At 35.8% G+C, this 7,529-nt stretch overlaps 1 pseudogene; it reads left to right on the top strand.

Moving 5' to 3' along the window:
- The first annotated feature begins 296 nt into the window (after positions 1-296).
- LOC104877105 lies at positions 297-3,995 on the top strand (annotated as a pseudogene).
- The last annotated feature ends 3,534 nt before the right edge of the window (positions 3,996-7,529 follow it).

Genomic DNA, 7,529 nt, shown 5'->3' with positions numbered 1-7,529 from the left:
GTTACATTTTAAGCATGATGGAATATCCTTGATAATGGGATCTTGGCAGTCTCATTGAAGTACCCAATACTATGCATTTTTAAATACTAATATTACATTTTTATGGTACTAATATTACAAATATGGATAAAGTATTCCAAATATATAGGGATTGAGAACACGAGGGATAAAAATCTCCATGACTCTATCTCTGAAATTCAATTTTTAAACAATCAGTGATTGTCATTTGCTTTGGGAAAGCGAGTCCTCAAATATGTCTTCTGATACCTTCTAAATTCTATTGCTGAGCAGTCTAAATGACGTCTCATCCTGTCATTGGAATTGCTCTTCGTGCATTTTTCTTTTGCTCTCAAGCTCAGTTTATTTGTCAGTGGAATAGTTACTGGTTGTTTTAAAAAATTAACGCATCATAACTGCACATATTTATGGGGTACAGTGTGATAATTTGATATTTGTGTTATAATGTATCATAATCAAATCAGGGCAGCTAGCACTTATCTGTTCTTAAATATTTCTTTTGCTGGGAAGCTTCAAACTCCTCTGTTCCAGTTCTTTATAAAATATATAGTAAATTTTTGTGAACTATATTTAGTCTACTCTACTGTATATTACTCCTCCTAACTAAATTTCAGTATTGTTATTATTCTTGAAAGTGGTCAATACTTTAAATTCTGCCAGGACTGTGAAAGACCAGAGAAATGATACAAATTTAAGATAATTTTAATTTATGGTTTATTCCTGTAAGAAGGAACATTACTGCTTATGTTTCTGAAATAAAGGGAAGAAAAGTGCCCTTTCTACCCTTGAGATTTGTGATGGCTCTCACTAGTTGCAAATCATGTGAACTGTCTGCTGAGTGTCAAAGGTAGCATCAGATCATTCCAGACACATGGAATATTGTGGAAATTGCATCAGCAGATAAGATAAGTGGGATTCTTTTGGTCATTGAATTAGTTTCCTCTTGCCTAATATTATAACAAGTCATCACAAAACTTGGTGGCTTTGAGAATGATACATTTATGAAGGCTAGAATTCTGAAATCAGTTTCACTGGTCCAAATGAAGGTGTTGGTGGAGCTTCCTTTTCTCTAGATGCTCATGGAATCTGTTTCCTTGATTTTCCCCGCGTCTGAAGTGGCATTGACTAAATTCTTTGGTTTGTGGCCTCCTCCTACATCTTTAGTTCCCTCACTGTAGCATCTTGAAATCCCTCTCTGCAAAGTTTTCACTCATCTTCTCCCTTGGGTAGTAGATTCTCACTCTGTCTCTTATAAGGATACATGTGATAACACTTAGGGTCTGCCTGGATAATCCAGAAAAATCTCCCCACTTCAAGATCTTTTTAATTATACTGGAGAAGTCCCCATTATCATGTTGTCACTTACAGGCTCCAGGGATTAGGACCTGAATGTCTTTTTTTTTTTTTTTTTTTTTTTTTTTTTTTTTTTTGGTATTGGGGATCTAACTCTGGACCTTGTGCTTGTGAGGCAGGCGGCAGCACCACTGAGCTAAATCCCTGGCCTGGATATCTTTGGGCACCATTATTCAGCCTATCACAGTCATGACTTCTGTTTTTGTCTTATTCACCTCTGATGTCTATAATGTGTCCAATACTGTGACAGTCCCTAAAGATACATGGAAAAGAGGGAGCTTGCTTTTACTTTCAGGAGATTCACTTGAGATGGAGAGACTTACATGCATATAAAAGACATCAATACAAGGGTACCATCAAAGGGATTTACAATAGCATTTCATAACTATAGGGGTGTCTTTCTCTGAGAAACTGGGAAAGCTTTAGAAATCTATTTTCCTATGTTAAGTGAACTATTCCTAGATTAGTGTGCCCAAGAAGGCTCTGTATCCCTTGGTCCCATCTTTGAAATTAATTTCATTGATTAAAAAACAAACTATTTGGAAAGGGACACAATAACCTTCTTGGTCTACTTACTTTCTATAGAGGTTTTCCAGCCCAAGGAGGTTTTTAATAGTCAGAGATTCTTTTAATAGAAGCCCATGCTTCCCATGGTAGTTTAATTATTGCAAAGCCTTAGTCCTCTCTTCTGTGGTTCTCTTGCCATCATGTTGGCTGAAAATGCAGCTCTGGCTGTTTCCTGTGATCAGTTCAGGGTCTGACTCAGACTCTGACAGTGAGGGCAGTTGATATTCAATGTTCACTGTCCACTTCTAGCCACCAACTCCCTCATGCACCTAAGTCACTTTTGCCAAGCCATCTCTGGCAGTGGCAGTGGATTCAGCTCTGGAAGTGGCAGTTAGTGCATACATGGAGCCTGGAGTTCACCTTGACCCTGCTATCAAAGAAGTCCAATATAATCCTACCTGTGAGACCATGTTTGATCCTGAGTTTGAACCAGAAAATCCCTTTAGAGCACAGCAAATGGCTGCTGTTAGAAATATGCTTTCTGGATGTGCTGAACCACCTCATATCAATGATTTCATGTTTGAACCGCAAAAGAGAACTTTTGTCATACATGATAACGTATTGAATCCTTCACTAATAGACACTAGAGAATAGTCAAGAAAAGAGGAAAAACTTTAAAGAAAATGATGCGTCTAATATTGATGATTTCTTGGGAACATGAACAGAATATGTGGATGAAAAAGATGTAGCCATGACTTCAGAGGAAGAGTGAAAAGAATTGGATGAAATCACAGCAAAGATGCAGGAGAAAGGAAGACAGGAAGAAGAGAAACCTGGGGAGGGGAAGGCAATCTAACATGTTAAAAAATGTATGACTATTAAGGCAGGTCCTATCTTCATATTCCTTAGGATGTTGGTGCTAATTTATTGCTGACTGTGCCACCTGAAAAGTGTTATCTTCCAAAAAAAAAATTCATGGTGGTCTGGACACACAAAGGGTGCAGTCAGGTTGCTTTATCTCTCTGGCCATTTATTGCTATTTTGTTCCATGGATCGTAAAATTAACCTATGGGAGGTTTATGAAGACTGGTGCTGTCTATGAACATTTATTGGTCACAGTAAAGCTATTAGGGACATCTGCTTCAATACTGCAGCAACCCATTTCCTCAGTGTGACCTATGAGAGTTATCTTAAACTCTGGGACACTGAGGCAAGACAGTGTATATCAAGACTCACAAACCAAAAGGTACTCTATTATGTCAAATTCAATTCTGATGAAGGGCTGGGGATTTGGCTCAGTGGTTCTGCACCCTGCCTTGCAAGTGCAAGCACCTGAGTTCAATCCTCGGTACCACAAAACAATACAACAACAACAAAAAAACAACATGTCAAAAATTCTGATGAAGATAAAATCTTTGTGGCTGGGTTGTCTGATAAAATGATCATGCAATGAGACACTCAAAGTAGAGAAATTGTACAGAAATATAATCGATATTTGGGAGCTATCAGCACCACTGTTTTTGTTGATGAGAACAGAAGATTTGTGAGTAGATCTGATGATAAGAGTGTAAGAGTTTGGAAGTGGGACAGCCCTGTGGATTTCAAGAATATAGCCAAACCCAGTATGCACTCAATGCCTGCAGTGACTTTGTCTCCAAATGGGAAAAGGCTAGTGGGCCAATCAATCTTAATTTTTGGAGTACAGAACAGATTTACATTGAATAAGAAAAAAAATTTATTATTTATTTATTTTTTTATTGAGTTTATTGGTACATTTAGGGATACAGTACAGTTACATTCATTGTTGGGATCATGTACCTTTACATGGCAAGTCTTGATTCTCATTTTTTTCCCCTTACCTCTGCCCTCCCTTCACCCAAGAAAAAAAATTTAAGGGCCATATGGTAGCAGGCTATGGTTGTCAAGTGGAATTTTCACCAGATGTGAGCTGTGTGATTTCAGGAGATGGAAATTAAAAATTAAACACTTGGGACTGGAAAACCACAAAAGTGTGCATCAGTTTAAAGCTCATGATAAAGTGTGTATAGGTGCAGTGTGGCACCTCTTGAAACACCATCATGTGTGCCTGGGATGGTCTCATTAAATTGTGGAATTAAAGAGATTAGTTCTTAAACTGTTCAATGTCATATTTAACTATTTTTAATTATTAAATGTGTTGGATGACAACTTGATTTATAGATAATGTTTTCCTTACATGGCCTTAAGAAGTTGACCCATTATTAAAACAACAACAACAACAAATTTTGTAAATTTGCCTGATATAATGCCACTGGCAACTTAATTTTGGTCTTTATGGATGTTATTTACATAGAAAATAACCATCAACTTTCTCTTTGATAAGTAGTTATTGTTGTCAGGCAGTTTGGATTTAATTCCCATGATATTTACTTAAAGGGTTTTTGGTGGGTCCATACAGAATCCCTACACATTTAGGATTCCCAAGGAAATAATATAATTAAATGACTCAGGAAGCTACCATATACTTACCTGTTCAAACAGGAGGGCAGTAAAGAACACAAATGTTGTAATCTGATAGATATTTGAAAGATGGATAAAACTACCCACAGCTGCTATTTCCATTACATTCAGTGGATCAAGTTCTAGATTTTTGGCTTCATGTGTTCCAGTAGTTTTTATGATGTGTGTTTTATATTTTAATTTGCAAATCAATACTCTTTGACTGAAACTTTTCTCTAATTATTAAGCAATGTAAAATAAAAATCAGTTCAGGCAAAGCAGTGAAAGAGCCCAGCCATGTGGGAGCAAACACAACCATCTGTGCTCTCCCGCCCCATAAACAAAAGAAAGAGGTCTTCTTTGAGGATCCTAGGTGAAAATTGAAGCTCACTGGAAAACTGAAGAAAATCTCTGCAATAAAGGCACACCAGACCACCGTAGTTGAACATCTCAGAGTAATTAGAAACCCAGACCTAAAGACCACCTGTATCTGGAATATTGAAGTATTAACCCAGGAATTAAAACAAGGACAGTACCAACAACAAAAATAAAAATGAGAAGACATTTAAACAAGGCACAAACACAGACTTCCAGTTCATTAGAGGTAAATTCTTAGAGAAATGAGGTGGAAAAGTCTGATAATCAACCACCTGGACGCCCTGAACAGGAAGTAACAAAAAAGATGAATGAGAATCTAGAAAATTTTAAAAAAGAAACAATTTCCCAGATAACCACAGAGATGGTGAGCAGAATGAAAGACAGGATTAGAGACTCTAGAACAGAAACATAAAAAAATAGCTCAGGACCATGATAGAAACAATGAATATCCAGCATAAGAAAGAAATGGAAACCATGACTGACCAACAAAGGAAAGAAATGGAACCCATGAAACAGATTCAAACAGTTATCCAGGAGATTAAAAACTCTATTGAAAACATGTGCAGCAGAATGAGCAAATGTCAAGATAGAATATCAGATATAGAAGCTAGGACTGTGGTCAGTGACCATGAAAAGAGAACTCTCTTAAAAACAGTAAAGAAGCATGAGAAATCAACCCAACAACTCCTAGATGATGTGAAGAAGAATCATATAAGACTGATAGGAATCTATGAAATAGCAGGAGAAAGTACAAATGACATAAAAATCTGTTCAGAGAATTAATGACAGAAAACTCCCCAAACAGAGGGAAAGAATTTAACATACAGATAAGTGAGGCACATAGGACTCCAAATAGCCATGATAAAAAAATCCACCCCTAAACATATAATAATCAAAATCCCAGAAGCCCAACAAAAGAACAAAATACTACATTCAATTAAAGAAAAGAAACAAATTACATGCAAAGGAAATCCCATCAGAATCACAGCAGACTTTTCAACTCAAATTCTCAAATCAAGGAGAGGCTGAAGTGAGGTATTTCAAGTTCTAAAAGAAAATAACCTCCAACCTAGACTGATGTATCCTGCAAAACTATCTTTCAAAATTGATTGGGAAATAAGATACTTCCATGAAAAAGAACACCTGAGAAAATTTGTGAACACCAAACCAACACTCCTAACAATTCTAAATAATATCCTAGAAAAAGACAATGAAGGTCACAACTCCATAAGGACCAACAGAGCAAATACATCAGGCAAGGCAAAAAATTAAAGGGAGAGGGGGGAAAATAAAAAATAAAAGAGCCAACAACAAGATAATAACATGACAATGAAAAGCCAATACATATCAGTTATAACCATCAATTTTAATAGCCTCAATTCACCAATCAAAATAAATAGACTGGCAGAATAGATTACGAAGCAAAATCCAACAATATGCTGTATACAAGAAACCCACTTAATTCACAATGACATTCATGGACTGAGAGTAAAAGGATGGAAAACAGTTCTCCATGCAACAGGAGCCTGGAAAAAAGTGGGGGTAGCTCTCTTATTTTCAGACAAAGTAGAATTCAAACCAAAACTAATTAAAAGAGACAGAGAGGGCCACTACATCCTTGTAAAGAGAACAATCCAAGAGGAAGAGATGGCAGTCATAAACATATAGGTACAAGATACTAATGCACCCAACTATACAAAACAAATATTAATGGATATGAAAAATGAAATAAGCACCGATACAATTGTATTGGGGGACCTCAGTAATCCTCAGTAATCTAAACAATCTAATGCTTAACCTTAAGCTCCTAGAAAAAGAAGAGCAAGACAAACTGAAAGCTCATACAAGGGAGGATATTATAAAGCTCAGAGAAGAAATTAATGCAATGAAGACTAAGAGAATGATACAAAAAATTAAATAAAATAGTTGTTTTTTAAAAGAATAAATAAAATCAATAAACCCTTAGCCAACCTTATCAAAAAAAAAAAAGAAAAAAAAAGGAAAGAAAAGGCTCAAATTCATTTAATAAGGAATGAAAAAGGTGAAGTCACAACAGATCCACCAGAAATCCAGAGGATCATCAATACCTACTTCAAAAACCTGTATTCTAATAAGATGAAAAACACAGAGGAAATGGACAGATTCCTAGATACATATGAATTTCCAAAGTTGAATGAAGAAGATATATATAAAAAGTATAAATACCCCAATTACATTCAGTGAAATTGGAAATGTAATTAAAATATCACCAACAAAGAAAAGCCCAGGTCCTGATGAATTCACTGCTGAATTCTGTAAGACATTTAGAGCAAACTATTGTCACTACTCTTTAAACTCTTCAATGAAATTGAAAGGGAAGCAATACAAAAAAAAAAAAAAAAAGGCCAAAGTTTTTTGCTTGACTTTCCCTGATCAGTATAGACAGGACATACATAATTAAGCAGAGAATTATACTATTTCATAATATGGAACTCAAGAGAATGAGCCAAGGCTTTGAATTTTGTTTACTCACTCTTAGTAGGGACCTGGCTACACTTCAAGAAATCAGGGTCTCCTGGGTCATTGCTTTAGCAGTGTTACTCCTGAAATTCTCCTCATAGAAGATGGAGTATGAAGGCACAGCCCCAAATGCCAATTTGTGATTTCATTGAAGTCATGTTTTATCTTTAAAATTATTCCAATTTTGATTTTAAATACACACAACAGAATTTTTAAGATTAGAAAAAATTTAAAAAAATTTCCCAGATCTTTGAAAACATTGGCAGTACAAGTAGATGTCTAGAGTTCCCCAGTTT

The sequence above is a fragment of the Fukomys damarensis genome, unplaced genomic scaffold (assembly GCF_012274545.1).
Source record: "Fukomys damarensis isolate Sample0158 unplaced genomic scaffold, DMR_v1.0_HiC HiC_scaffold_2, whole genome shotgun sequence".
Classification (NCBI taxonomy): domain Eukaryota; kingdom Metazoa; phylum Chordata; class Mammalia; order Rodentia; family Bathyergidae; genus Fukomys; species Fukomys damarensis.
Note: the sequence above shows the minus strand (reverse complement) of the source record. Positions and strands in the feature narration are given on the sequence as shown.